The sequence below is a fragment of the Etheostoma spectabile genome, chromosome 21, assembly GCF_008692095.1.
Source record: "Etheostoma spectabile isolate EspeVRDwgs_2016 chromosome 21, UIUC_Espe_1.0, whole genome shotgun sequence".
Classification (NCBI taxonomy): Eukaryota; Metazoa; Chordata; class Actinopteri; order Perciformes; family Percidae; genus Etheostoma; species Etheostoma spectabile.
The window spans coordinates 15,547,400-15,562,523 of record NC_045753.1 but is presented as its reverse complement, the minus strand read 5'-3'; the positions used below and the strand labels follow the sequence as shown (position 1 = coordinate 15,562,523).

At 42.3% G+C, this 15,124-nt stretch overlaps 1 protein-coding gene and 1 long non-coding RNA gene across 4 annotated transcripts in view; one reads left to right on the top strand and one right to left on the bottom strand.

Annotated features, from left to right (window-relative positions):
* ctbp2l (C-terminal binding protein 2, like) overlaps window positions 1-15,124 on the bottom strand; it is a 96,729-nt gene that overhangs the window by 58,685 nt on the left and 22,920 nt on the right. The gene's annotated exons all lie outside the window — the stretch shown is intronic.
* LOC116670807 (uncharacterized) overlaps window positions 7,534-15,124 on the top strand; it is a 13,903-nt gene continuing 6,312 nt past the window's right edge. Inside the window, exon 1 of the long non-coding RNA XR_004327127.1 lies at window positions 7,534-8,134. This is a non-coding gene — a long non-coding RNA (uncharacterized LOC116670807). The remainder of the gene's footprint in view (window positions 8,135-15,124) is intronic.

The following is a 15,124-nucleotide window of genomic DNA, read 5'->3' as shown; positions in this document are numbered from 1 at the left end:
TGTGTGTGTGTGTGTGTGTGTGTCATAAAGAGTAAGAGTGACAGCGAGGGAGGGAAGCAGAGAAAAAGAGCGCTCACAGAGGTTAACAAGACCCACACAGAGGCCAAACCTTCCCCCAATTCTTATTCCCTCTTCTCTACCCCTTTTTTTCTGCTGCACTCATTCCCTCAGCCAGCTTCAAGCAGAGAATGGTCACACACACACACACACACACACACACAACAAAAATCCCTGCATGACTTTATGAAATACAGCCAAGCATGACCCCCATGCTTTTATAATAAAAAGATGAAACTGGGCACAATTTCTCCATGATTCCAAAAGAAGAAGCTGTAGCAAAGTTGGCCGTGCAGCCAGCAGGTCCTGAAAGGGTATTTAGGCAGGGATTTTGCACTCCCAATCCAAACGCAAAGGTCATATACATGAATCTTAATATTTAAGAGGCATTAAAAGTCAGAGGATCGATAAAACTCACTGCCTGCGGGGCCACAGCTCATTGAAAGAGAAATATTTGTGTGAGAGGGGCAGAGCCATTAAATGTAGGAATCCATATCTGGGACGGCCGGCTCTGTCTCCCAAGGACGGCTCCGCTGTGAGCACAATCACAGTCCACAAAGTCTGCTCAATGTCAGTAACACACAGAGATCACTGTCCGAATACTGTCTGCAGGGGAGGGGGAAGGGCAGTCCATCAGTTGCAGGAGTTTAATGCAGCACAATAGATAAGAGACACATGCACACAAAGCCGTGGTTTCAGTTAGTGCTGAAACAATCAGTGAATTGAAAATTGGCTGAAAATGGACTGACAACAAATTTCTATCATTAAAGGAATAGTTAGTTATTTGCTATGCAAAGATGACACCATATTTTGTTGATACATACAGGAAAAGACAATCTATTGGGAGGAAACCTAGCTGGTACGGAGGCTGCCAGTTCTTAAAAGGTAACGGTAGCTCATTGATCATTTTCTGTTGATTGGCAAATTAACAACTTATATGTCCTTTTTCAGTTTTATATGTAGAAACCTTGAACTGTTATTTGGACAAAACAAGAAATTTGAAGATGCCTTAAGCGTGATTTATGGTTCGGCGGAGGCTCCCTGAGCTTTATACTTGTCTCATTTATTTCTCCTGTCTGTTTAAAATCAGAGTAACCAAGAAATATATTTTGTAAGAATATATTGTTTTAGTTGTGTATAACTGAGTTGTTGGATTTTCCCCGGGTGTCATGTTTGTTACAAGATGGCGCCGCGGCACGCTTTAATATCCAAGTCCCTGTGTTGAAGCACTTTGAAAAAAAGTTAAAAGTTAAGCTAAAAACGCTGCATGCACCGAATTGCCATAAACCAATATTTGTATTTGTTAATATTATTTTGACATTATATGAGACAACCTAAAAGTGTAGCAGCAGATATTGCTATAACTCAGTAAATATGTCATATATATTGATATATGAATGCTAAAATGTGGGAATAGGAAACGTGTTATTCGTGACATTCTGAAATTTTCTTTTCATGTGTCTTTTTCATGTGAAATACAGTATTATATTGCATAACTGAACATGTCAAAACAATGTAGTGAAAGAAAAAAAAAGGGTTGTATATATATATTGCATATGGTGAATAAATTAATACTGCTGAGCGAGGTTAAACAAACAGAAGTGAAGTTGCCCTGTCTCATTTATTTCTCCTGTCTGCAGGACCTATCATCTGCCCGCTAAGCAACAGCTGATAGCTCTGCAGTCCAATTTCAGTCTCCACCCAACACTACGGCTTTAACCATGACAGAATGTCAAAAAAACAAGAGTCAAATTGAATTAATTTACAACAGCAGCTTCTTGTAATGTGATAACATTTAATGATGGCAGTGCCGTTGTTGCAATCTATCTTCCTATTGAGAGACAAACACTAACAGAATTGTCTCCGATGTGATTAATTGACTTTGGAGAAATAAGAAAATAATTTGGTTTGGTAAACAGATACGAGCACCGCCCCTGACAGGCTCTCATTAGAAAGCAGTGATTACTTACTTTATTATTAGACACTTGAAGGGAGGGGGCTACTGATATGAGGCAATATCTCAGTCAAAGATTACAGATTACAGTTACAGTTATCACTCCAAGTGTTGACAAAGATACAAAGATCATTGTGATATGGAAGAGCCTAAAGAAGAGAGCAGAGAAGCTGTTTCCTTTTGTTTAACCCTTGTGTGGTGTTTTTTGTGACACAGACAATGGTCCCTGGTCTGGTAGACCCACCACATTATTAGGCTTTTAAATCAATACAGCCATAACTATTTGTGTAAAAATACTTAATAGATGTTTACTTTAGCTCAATTACCAATGACATACAGTATATAGCATATATGGTTCATATCTGCCATTTACCCCTGTAAAATCCCATTTATTGATATGATCATTTTTGTTTTTTTGTTGGGTGTGTGTGTGGTGGGGGGGGGGGGGGGGGGGGTACCATGTGCAGTCATTGAAAATAATATGTTATTATATATGTAATTATGTGTTTAAAAAAATGAGCCAAAGCCAATAACTAAGGTAGAAGAAATTATATTATTTTGGAAAACATTGAAAATACCCTAACACCTAACACCATACAAGGGTTAAGACAGGCAGTAATATGTGTTTAGTCAGGGGGGAGGAGGGGAGAATTGATAAAAAAAAAGAAAGCATCAGGATGAGTTTGAGATTGAATAATTAAAAAGGTCAGGCTACCTGTCTGCTGTGTTGCACGCAGCACACACACACACACACACACACACACACACACACACACACACACACACACACACACACACACACAACACACACCCCACCACACACACACACACACACACACACACACACACACACACACACAGGGGAAAAGACTGAAAAGACAAGTAATGGGGGGGAATGATCATTTTCCCTCGAACACAGTGTAGTTTGTGAACTAATTGGGTGAGTCCATAATTAATTTGCTGACATTAAGCCTTCGGGTCTGCTCCACTAAGACTCCAAGCCTCTACTTTCTAAGGATGTGATGAAGTGCTAGGGATGCCTTGGGCTCAGCGCTGATGGGGAGACTCTTGTACTGATGCTCCGCAGTGCCGGTTCTGACATTTAGAGGAGATATCTAACTGCAATACATTCCCACACGTGTTTTGTTCTTATAAGCTACTGCACTTTGAGTGATAACATCAATAAATCTGGCACTGGTATCCCACCATTTTTTATCACTATATTTATTCTGATACAGATCCAGATCACAAACTTGTGGACATTTTCAATTATAAAAAGTTGACAAATGTTGAGGATTGTTCAGGCTTGCTTAGCAAAGGTATGCAATCTGTGCACTTCCTAGCATCTGATTGAATTTCAACAATAATCAACTAATTATGATGAAAAAGCTTCAAACAGCTGCAGTGGTTTTTAACCACTTAAAGAATATGACTCATAGTTTAAAGCTCCAAAGATTAAAATGAGGCAGGATTAGATGACAATATCTTTTGATTTAGATCTGTTTGAACTGCATTATGTAACCATAAATCCTTATAGCCGACTGTACAGCAATCTTTTAAAGCAAATCTAACCACATGTGGCGAAAATACAGAAACCCCACCAACACCACAGGGATGTCATCAATCATCAGACGGAATGAACTCTAAAAATATTTAGATAGTGTTGCATCGTTTTGGAAAAACAACTTTCTGCCTCATTGTGCTTAATTATGAAATGTTGGATTTTTAGGTCCATGTACAGACAGTCAGAGGCAGAATATTTTTATCTGTATTGGATGGACAGTTAGAAAGATTAAGATTATCTAACTGGTTAGTTTTAGTTAACTGACAAATTCTATTTCATTCAGTTTGAGCTTCATGATGAAATCTTTCAATGAGTTGTCATAGGCACTGCAGCTCTGAAGTCTGTATTTATCTTTCCCAGATGAAACTACAACCTCTTTGAATTTCCATGTAATGTCTCAATGTGAGTTCTGTGGTAATCCTCGCCAAGAATTTAAAAACACGACGCACTTGTTTTAAGATAGAGTTGGATAACTTCAACTTCAGTTGGTACTTCTCCTGATTTAATTTCCCAGCGGAGTTTGACAGGAAAATTGTGAGCAGAGACAACTGTTAAAGTTGTCTGACAGCAGGGTGCTGCAAGAAAACTAACAGCAATATCCATCCCTCTTACAGCTGATTCCAAACAAAAGCCAGAGCTCAGCAAGCCTCTTCAGAGACTCAGAAATGAGGACCTCCAAAGAAAGTCAAACTTGAATTTACACTCTCTAAACTAAGACACACTACTCTGAAAAAAAATAAAAATAAAAAATCATTCTATCCTCCAAATTTCCATTAGAAATAACAAACCCAGGTCTCAATGACAACGTTGCTTATACTCTTGATACCGCAGTCTTTTTATTACTACCCCCCTTGTTATTTTCTTTAAAAAAACTACAGCGCCCAATTTGGACAATGGGGGTTATTTTTCCCTTTCAGATGCTGGAGTTCCCCCAGAGGTAAAGCTGTCAGCGCCGGGCCAATACAAAGAAAGAGAAAACAGGAAGGTGTGGACACCCTGCAGCCCCAACCCAGCTCTACTATTAATATCAACTTACATGCCCAGATCCTCAGCACTCTAGGCAGAGTAGAGTGTGATTTCCATGAACTAAACAAGGCCTGTTACAGCGTAGGCAGGTGACAGCTTGACACAATTATATAGCTAGGTAAGCATACCAAACGGAATGCCTTCAAACCGCAGAATTGTTGAACTAGTGGCATCAGTAATGAATATTTACTCTTGAAATAAGGCAGCACTTGAAATCTAAGCAACCATAGCCCACCTTGTGCTATTTACATCCGATCAATAAACTCAATAAACTCTTGTTTCTAAAAGTTCCAGAGGCGGAGGTTATCAGTGCAAGCCACAGCCGCAGCCAAAGCTGAAAACACTTCCCAGTACAGGAAATCGCCTGCAGCGTGCCAACCTGGTGGGCAGAGGCAAGGCGTGGCCTGTTTCACTGAGGGTGAGGTAAGAACTGCGCTCGCCACCAGCTTGGTGTCAGCGAGAGGCCAGGCTCCGGCTCAGACAGCCTGCCTGGGTCCAGCCGGCTCAGCCCAGATCCCTCTGGGTCCTTCCAGGAAGAGCCAGCGTGATTCAAAGCTTCCTGGTCCAGGAGAATGAGGTGCTTCCACTCCCTCCAGAATGTGCCCACACACACACACACACACACACACACACACACACACACACACACACACACACACACACACACACACACACACACACACACACACACACACACACACACACACCACTCCCTGTGGATGGTGAGACAGCCAACTCTGTGCTGTACTTGGGCTTACATTGGGAGGAGGCCAAGTTAAACAATGTGTTGATAATGTCCAGAGCAGAGCAGAGCAGTGAGAGGAACACAGAGAAAGAGCACAAGGTCCTTGCTGCAACACACGAGGACGGGGATTCACACAGGCAGAAACACTTAAGTGTAATAATTTCAGTTTGTCTAATTCGGTAACAATAACATTGTTCTCATCAAGTTAATTGTGCATCCCATTGAGATATGGGAACAGCATCATTTAAAAAAAGAAGTCAGACAGAGCAGAAAACATGAGCTTTAAGTTTGAAAAAGGAAAAAACCTGCGTTAGCCGTACTCATTTGGTAGAAAGCTAAGACAAGCAAATGAACTGGGATGGCGAATGACGCTGCTCATACTTTACAGATCGTTATCCTGGTTCAACTTTGACCTACCGTACTTAAAAGCAGCATCGGCTGTGTGGTTTGTCTGCTCCGTGAGCACAGTTTAACTGGCCCTATTTTAGAGAGTTGAAGCCAATGACTGACTTTACAGGAGAGCTTTTTATCCGACCCCCCTCTGATGGGCTCATAACACAAGGTTGGCTTCTCTCTCTCTCTCTCTCTCTCTCTCTCTCTCTTTACCACATCCTATCATCTCAGGCTCTACTAATGCGCCATGCTTCCAGGGACTACGACTGAAACACACACACCCCACTCACACACAGACACACAAAACACACATGCATGCACATATCTCAGTCAATTAGTCTTGGCCCAACCTTGCAGCTGAGAGATAAATGGTGTGGAGTCTCAGCAGGCTTTTGCGCGAAGCTGTGCTTCTTGTCCGCCGTATGTAGAACAGCTCTCTGGAGGAATGCTAGCCCCTCCACCATGAAGAGACGTGGTAAGTGTGAGAGAGGCTGAGGAGGAGCTCAAGGTGCTCAGGATTGTATTAAAGTAAGACCAAAAGGACCCCCAACTCCCTAATCAGAACTGGTGTGAGAAGCAAGAAGAGGACAAGAAAGAGGAGAATTTGGGGACGTTCTGTTGGGGTGTCAAGTTGCATACAGAATTTCATGTCATTACACTTATGCCTCATCAACCATTTGGTTGTGTGGTTGAGTTGTAGCCGGTCTACTGTAAGTGATCTAATACAAGCCGGATGTTTCCTGGAGAAAAAAACAAAGACTAAATGTGGTCTTAGACTGCGTTTACACTAAGCCAACTAAATCTGAAAATGACGTATAGATTGTGTGAAAAAGATCCGCGTTCACACTCGCCTTTTAAGGTACGTTTTGTTTTTGTACATAGGAAAACACCTGAACTACCGGAAAAAATGGCTACATTTCTGTTTCTGTGTTCTCATTAGCAAACAGTCAGCAACTGCATCACCCTGTATCAAATCCCTATTTTATGATGGTCGGAGTAAGTTTATTGTTTTCCAAAAGCTGAATTTCCCCACATTGTTGCTGAAACTCAAGGCCGGTGTTTTTGAACCTATATACTTTTTTCAACTTAAAAAATATTGATATCTGGAAGGAAAACAGAAAGAAAAATCTTTGTTGTCGTATTTAAACGGCTCAGTGTGAACGTGATTTCAGCAGAAAGAGGTCAAAGCAGAAAGCCTCACCTCCACTGGAGCAGTAAATCAAGTGGGTAAGCTGCATTATCTGCAACAACATGACATCCTTTTAACACCTGACACACCCCGGTAACAAGCGTGTACCCCCAGCGGAGCCTGTTGACAAATTATATAAGGCTCCCACTCCTCACTAACTGTTCATGAGATGTCAATCCTGTCAACACACACACACACACACACACACACACACACACACACACACACACACACACACACACACACACACACACACACACACACACACACACACACACACACACACACACACACACACACACACACACACACACACACACAGGGCGGGGCAGATGCAGGTGTTTGTGTTTATATGAGAGCAAGAGCCCTTCTATTGACAGCAAGCTATGGAGACACACACAAATACACAACTACATAAACACAATCACAGCAAGGTGAAAAATGACAGTGTGGATCTGGCGGATTAACTGCAGAATAAAAGTGCTGATGGGCAACAAAAGAGAAAAAACAGCTATTCATCACCCTGGCACAGGATCAAACTCACACACTTCTCAAATGCCCCCCCCTTGAGTTATTGTGTAGCGCAGCTCTGGTGGCAGCTCCACGGATAATGCTGCCCTACCTGAATTGATTAGAGCAGGGACGCCTCCTCTCTTCCCTAAGATGGAGTGTGTCTCTGCAGCTCCTCAATGCTGAAGTGGAAGAAATCTGTATTTAACAACTAGACAGAGATCCCCCCCCTTTTTTTGGAGACCATCAAGCATGCAGCGGGAGTAATTTTCTCATACAAATGCGGTCGCTGTGTTTTTTCGCTGTTCCTGCATTTCTCTGAACCTGGGGGAAACAAATTTGGGGCATCTGTGTGAAACTTAAATCAATTTTTACACCATTAGCTCCACATACTGCTATTCCGGCTTATACTCAGGCGCTCACATTTTGGTTTTTTTTGGATGATACTCATGCAACAATGGGAGTCATACACACAGATGGGTGACAAATAAGTGAAGTTTTGCACCCCCATTCTCCAGAACAGTTTCAGGGCTCCTTGCTTTGGAGTCTCCAAGTCAGTGCACTCTACAGGATGGAGGAACACCATTCATCTTCCTTCACCATCTCATCCATTAGCATCATGTTTGAACTTCAAATCTTTCAGTGACCCCCTACAGAGGGAGGGATTGTATTCCTGCAAGACGCAGCTCACAACAGGTAGGAAATGTTCTATCATACAAAGAGGTCGTCCTGACGTCTTAAGGTTAACTAGACCTACTCCGCATTTGGTCCTACTCCACAATTTAATACATGCCAAAAGAACATGAATGATGTGAATTGTTAAATGCATCATGCAAGCATCTTCATGCAAGTTTTTTTTTTTTTCAATAACTTGTCACCCATTTATCAGAATGGTTCTCCATGGGACTTTTTCTACAAAACTGAAATGCACTAGGGCTGCAACTTTCTTAATAATTAATAATTGAATCAGTGTTAAAAAAGTAAAATGCAAATCACACGTTCCGAGAGACCTCATTGTCCGAACAAAAGGTAAAAAATCCGAAGATATTCAATTTAAAAAGAAATAAAACAAAGAGAAACATTTAAGTAGCACTCCTCATGCGTTTTTGCTTGATGAGTGACAGTTAATTCATTGGTTATCAATCGGTTAATCAACTAATCGTTACAGCACTAACTTGCACTGAATGGAAGCTCTGCGATCTTTGCTCTGCAAGCAGCCATCTGTTACAGTTTGGCGGCGTCTCTTAAAGACCAGTCACAGCCCCATTTTATCAACAATCTGGACATCAAAGGAGGCTAATAAAAACCATTAATATGAATATAATATCATCAGCTTTATCTTCAAAATGCTGTAAGTGTTGAATAATACCAGTGCTCCACTAGATGGGCCATTTAAATGCATGAATTCCATGGTCTTGTGTGAACAGGGCACATAAAGATGTGTATGAATGCATGCGTGTGCATGCGTGTGTCAGTGCAGAACCCGCTCAATGAGAACTCGTCCCAGGCCCTGACAGTACATAGCCCTTTACAGCGGGGGAGGAAATGCCATGAAAAAGGGTGAATCATGGGATTGTATCCACACTGACTGCCTTAGGGTTTGGGTCAGTCGTGTTGTCTGAGCAGTAGCGACTGACACTCCTGACACAAACGGCACACACACATACACAGACAAATGTCTTTAGTTTCAAAAAGAAGAAAAAAGAAAAAATCAGATATCCTCCTCTGTTGTTTTCATTCATGAAACAGTCGCTGTCAGAGACTTTTCTTCTCTAAATCAAGGCATGAAAACCAACGGTGGCCTCTATTTCAACTCAGCAGGTCATGGGGGTCGCTGCGCCTTTTAAAGAGGAGAAAAGCCCCTGTCACAGAGCTAGGTTTCTCTCCTGCCGGCCACAAAATGTCTCGTGGCACAAAACCCTCGTACTCGTATCAGTGTACTCCCACAGTATTGCCAACAAATGTGACCTCGTTTTTTTCCCTCCCACTGCTAAAATAAAAGAGAAAGAAGAAAAAACAACTCACCTCTACCTTGCCAACTGAGATAAAAAAAATAAAAACAATGTGTTCTGCAACTCTGCCAGACCACAGCAGAAGTAATATGCAGAAGTAATATATATTTTTTTCTCTCTCCACTAACTTCTGCTTGAGATGGTTTCCATGTTAGAGTTAAGGTGACGGCTTCAACTTTATACTTGTTGTGTTCAAGGCCTGGGGGAAAATGCTTTTCACTTTTTATGTGTGGACGGCTGTTCTGAGCCAAGGCCTCTGAAATAATGTAAAAATAAATAAATAATAAAGACATGCTGCCACTGCTCAGACCTGCAGGAAAATAGCAGTGCTTGCACAATGATGCCATGTCTTTGAACACTTTACAAGTTGTGAAAAAAGAGGGTCATTGTACCAGATTGAGGTTAATTAGACCTTTCTGCTTGAGCTAAACTTGTAATTCCAGATGACTTGATTGAATTGTCAGAGCCAAATGTCTGTAACTACAGTTTGTTTTCATTTGTATACACATATAATCAAACGATTTCAGTGGTTCTTAATTATTCGGTTCATCGATTAAGTCATTTATCAAGCTAAAATGCCAAACATTCATTGGTTCCAGATTTTGCTTTTCTTTGTTTAATATCATGGAAGATTGAATTTTCCTGGGTTTTGGACTGTTGATTGGACAAAACATGCCAGTTTAAGACATCACCTTGGGCTCTACAAACGTGGACATATTTGACATTCAGAGACTGAACAATTAATCTGAAAAATAACAAATTAATCAATAATATAAATTGCAGTTAGTTGCATCCCTATATTTTCAGTCACTTTTGAATACACTGTTGTGTATGTGCATATTCTACACATGTGGTAGAATATGATATCAGAACTCTTAATGTCTTCTGAGGTGTGACCCTATCCATCTGCTCCCACAAACAACACAAACACACACACACACAAACACACAAACACACACACACACACACACACACACACACACACACACACACACACACACACACAACAACACAACACACACACAAACACACACAGCTCTGCCCAGATTAAAGGAAGTGCATGGAGAGTAGGGCCCCATTACCCCGCAGAAGCCACTTCACTGGATGCTTTACTAGCCAACGCCCCCCCCCATTATAAAAGCACAAGGCTTAAGTCAGCGGTCAGAGAGAAGGTTAGGGGGGGGGGGGGTCGGCCCCTTCTGGAGATGACCTTAGTGAACTTGGAAATGGGTTGTAAGGGCAAGACGTGACCAAAAGGCCACAAGGTGAGAGTCCAGTTTAGGGATGGGGAGAAAGATGAGGACTTGCGTGTGGATTTGACTGTTCTAGAAGCAAAAACCAAGATCACATATTGTTTTTTTTAAAAGAGAAGAAGAAACCTGATGCTGCGGGAAATACTGCTGGGAGTAGACACTCTTTTAGCCAAATTAACTTCAAAAGAAATGGGAAAAACACAAGGAGGGTGGAGGAGGGCAAGAAGGAGGAGAGGAGGATGGAGGAGTAGGGGGTGGGGACAGTGTGTAGAGTATGTGACAGGCAGGACAGAGGTGTTTGTGTGTGTGTGTGTGTGTGTGTGTGTGTGTGTGTGTGTGTGTGTGTGTGTGTGTGTGGAGGGAGGCTGCAATCTCTGTGTAGAAAATTAACAATTCCACCCCACGCCAAGTCTGCATGACATTGAATGCATGAAACGCATGAATTATTGTGCAGAGAGGGCTGAATTAACTCTATATATCAAGCTGAGTCAAAATAGTTCAGGGGTGAGGGGCTGTGTGCCTCAGCTGATGAGGGGGAAGGGGACGGGATGAGTGCGTGGCATGGGGAGGAAGAGGGGAAAATAAAGTAACTCAACATTACTATCTCCTCCCATTAAAGTTAACCACTTCTCTCTCCACCGAGCCATATAACTGTCAAACTGACCTCTGATTTATTCTGCCCTTGCCCAGGCCCCTGTCCTAACTGTCGCATGCCTCCAATTAATTTTTTTTGTTGCTTCATCCGTTCCCTGTAAATGTAATGAGATTGCGCCGCTGAAAACTGCTGACTCCCATTAATTCACAATTCCTTAATAATGCCGAAAGCTGGCCGCAAAAGCAGAGAGAAGAAGCATACTCGCACAATAATGGCATTTTAAAAGTGCACAGTTTTGACAGCGATGTAATTACCATAATTCATCACAATATGTTTTTACATTTGCACATTATAGACTGACACCTGGCTTAAGGAAACACTGACTATAATGTATGAAAGACTCTTTTGGGACAAATACAACTGAACATCAGATTTGATCGCCGCTGCACCCGTTTACTCTTCACCGACTAAGTCATTTTTTTCATGAGGGACAGAAGTTGTTTTGAAAAAGGAATGCGCTGCCGTGAAGAGAAGAGGATGTCCAGGAAAAACCACTTTTCGGTATTTACAACGGCAAGTGCTCGCCAGGCAGCTGAGGCAAGCAGAGGAGGAAATCAGATAATAGAAAATGACTGCAGTTGTCGCATTTGGCCCAAGATACAGCATTTTAAACAAGGTCAACAACGGGCTAATTGAGTCAAGATTTTAATTACCCCCAATCATAACTTTCAAAAGCATCCAGGAGACACAAAAAGCGATACTGATACAGTCTATTGGCTGTGGTGATGGTGTGATTGAGTTGTGTACTGACCGTTACGGGTGGGCTGCAGGTGCACAGCGGGAGGTATTAAATAGACTGTTTTTGGTCAAAGCTGAGCGCAGCTGGCAGGTGTTGGTGTGGAGGGACTTTATTACCCTATAAACCATCTGAGGCAATTCACTCGCACCGTCTTCTGTGGGCAGCAAAAGCCCCGATTCAATTACTGCTGGAACTCAACATGGAGAGCCCTAGGAGACCAGCGGCGCTCAACTCATTGTTCTTCATGTCACCTTCCGTAGCAGAGAGTACAACGGTCAATGTTCTCACACTGCTGGAGCAAAATAAAAGGAAACCCAATACATGAGCGTAATACCCGGCAATCAGAAGACTGATATGTTCTCATGGGAGACTAATAACTATTTTGTCAGTAGAAAAAGAGGATTCAAGCAATCTGTAGTGCTTGATTGACATGTTTGGGACAATTAAAAGCTCAAGGAAGCGAGAGTTTCCCGCTTGTTTTGTTTGTCCTTTGTTTGTGTACTTGGAGAAGATTCATTAGGCCTCTGCATAGAGGATTTGAGTTCTGCGGAGCAAGAGGGACCCAGCCCAAGTGAAGCATGTCAAATTAGGAGGGAAAACTCAAACCGCTGCTACTGGGACTCATTAGAACTTAACAAACAGCATTTTGTTGTGTATGTGTAAGTCTGCCTCTGTGTGAGCATACTCATAAAACAGAGGAGTAGCGTTGGTTTGTGTGGTTATTTTCATCATGGCAGTTTGTTTTATGAGGAAACCAAGCTGAGAGACTCTCCAAACAACTTTAATGAAAGTGAGGATCCAGCGGCCTCATGGGAACTAAAGTGCTAAGCCGATGCGCCAAAAGAGTAACCGACATGCTGCTAAATTAAAAGTATCAGGTGGCTTTAGTAAAGTACCCGATTCCCCAGCTTATAACAACAACAAGGACACAGAGTCATTGATGCAAAGCACTTCTTTGTGCATCTGAGTTTTGTGAGATGTTGACTGAATAATGGCAATTGTGTTTTTGACACAGGTGTTGTGGCTGCAGGCTGTTTTGCACAGCCACAATTAGATGAATCTGAAAAGATAGAAAAGCAAATTTCCACTTGTGAATACCACATCTGTGAGTCAAATCTCGTGATTTAATCTGAAAGAATATAATCAAGAGGGGGCGGCCTCTAGCTCAACCAGTAAGAGCTTGCGCCCCATGTAGGTTGAGTCCTTGGCAGTTGCCCGGGTTCAAATCCGACCTGCGGCCCTTTTCTGCGTGTCATCCCCTCTCTTTCTTACTCCAACCGGCCCGTCAGACACCGCCTACCAAGAGCCTGGGTCTGACCGAGGTTTCTGCCTAAAAGGAAGTTTTTCCTCGCCACTGTCGCACTGTTGCTTGCTCTGGAGGAAACTACTAGAACTTTTGGGTCCTTGTAAATTCTGGAGTGTGGTCTATCTGTATAGTGTCTTGAGATAACTCTTGTTATGAATTGATACTATAAATAAAATTGAATTGAAAATTGAATTGAATTGAATTCTCACCCCTTTCCTATCTATCCAACTATTGAATAAAGTAAAATTCTACAAAAAATTATCTTAAAAAAAATAATAATGCTACAGCAAATTTCTGCATTAGTAAAGGATTTTGTTTTCCATCGCTGCAGCACAACACATACAAGGTTATCCTTTCAGTGTACGCACAGTTAATGGCAGCAAACACACATATATATTTGGGCTATGTTCATGCCAGATCAGTAAGGTGAGTCACATATAACACATAGATACTCTCTGAATCTGAAGTGAATTAAACTGAGGTTTAAAACTGACAGAACACACCAAGTAAGTCTACCAAATACAGAAGACATCTAAAGATTGAATGTCACTGTGACTAGTTATTCAGCCTAGCTGTGAAAGTAAAGAAAACCGAGTGCCTTCTCGCCTCAGCCGGCAACATGCTCTTTACCAAGCATGGCAGAGTCAGTAAAATATTGGATTGACAAGCAGCAGTATTTCACCCTCCTGCAGTGAGAAAGGGAAGTCCGATTTGCTATTGGAGTAGGGAAAAGACATCTACCACCCTACTGATCTCTGGGGTTAAAGGGAAGCTAATCTATCACCAGGCATAACCATGCTGATGTCTTCAAACAGCTCCCTTCACCCCACAGCCGCTGCTGCACAACAACTCCCAGCACATCAGTTATCATCCAAAAGCTTAACTGTACAAACCTCTCCCCTTGCTTCTCTCTGTCTCCTCTCTCTGCATCTATACCTGTGATGTCTCCCCTCAACAGGCAGGGAGGTGTGGCGTTTCCTGTCCCCGTCTCTCTCACTTACCCCTGCCCCTCCCTCACAACCCTCTCTCCCATTCCTCAGATCACTTCAAAAGGGCCCCAGAGATCAAAGCTGGCCCTTCTTTCAAAATGGACAGGAACGGGGGATGTATTTAGTTAATCATTTATTTGGAGGAAAAAAAACGACCCCATCCCTCCTCTCCACTCCAGTTTCTGTCTTCACACTTTTTCTTCCCGCCCCCCGCTATCCCCATTCTCCTGAGGCCCTGCCTGCCACCTCTCCAGGCAGGTATTAATATGCAAAGAAAATAAGCTGGTCGTCCTCTGGATATGCGGTTAAGGCCTGGGGAATATACCTCAGCTACACAGGAACACTTGCTTCTGATGGATTAACCCCTCCTTGACCGAGACACAAAGTGATGCCTGAACATCACCTCTCTGAGACTGTACATGTATGCTAAAGGGGCCTCAGATACCTCATTAGACTTAATTTAGGAGGTTTGGTGAACTACGCTTAAAGGGTACACTTTTACTGCTTAGCAGCAGAGCACACAATGAATCCATCTATTTGATCTGTACATTGTCTGTGAGAGATGTTACAACAGACAATGTGGAGCAGCGCAAATCCTATATATAGAGTAATTACAACACATAACACAGATCACATCCTGTGCTAAATCATGATTAGTGTCAAATACATTCTCAGAGTTTGAGATGAACACCCAGTCTCTCTTACTCCACACACACACACACACACACACAC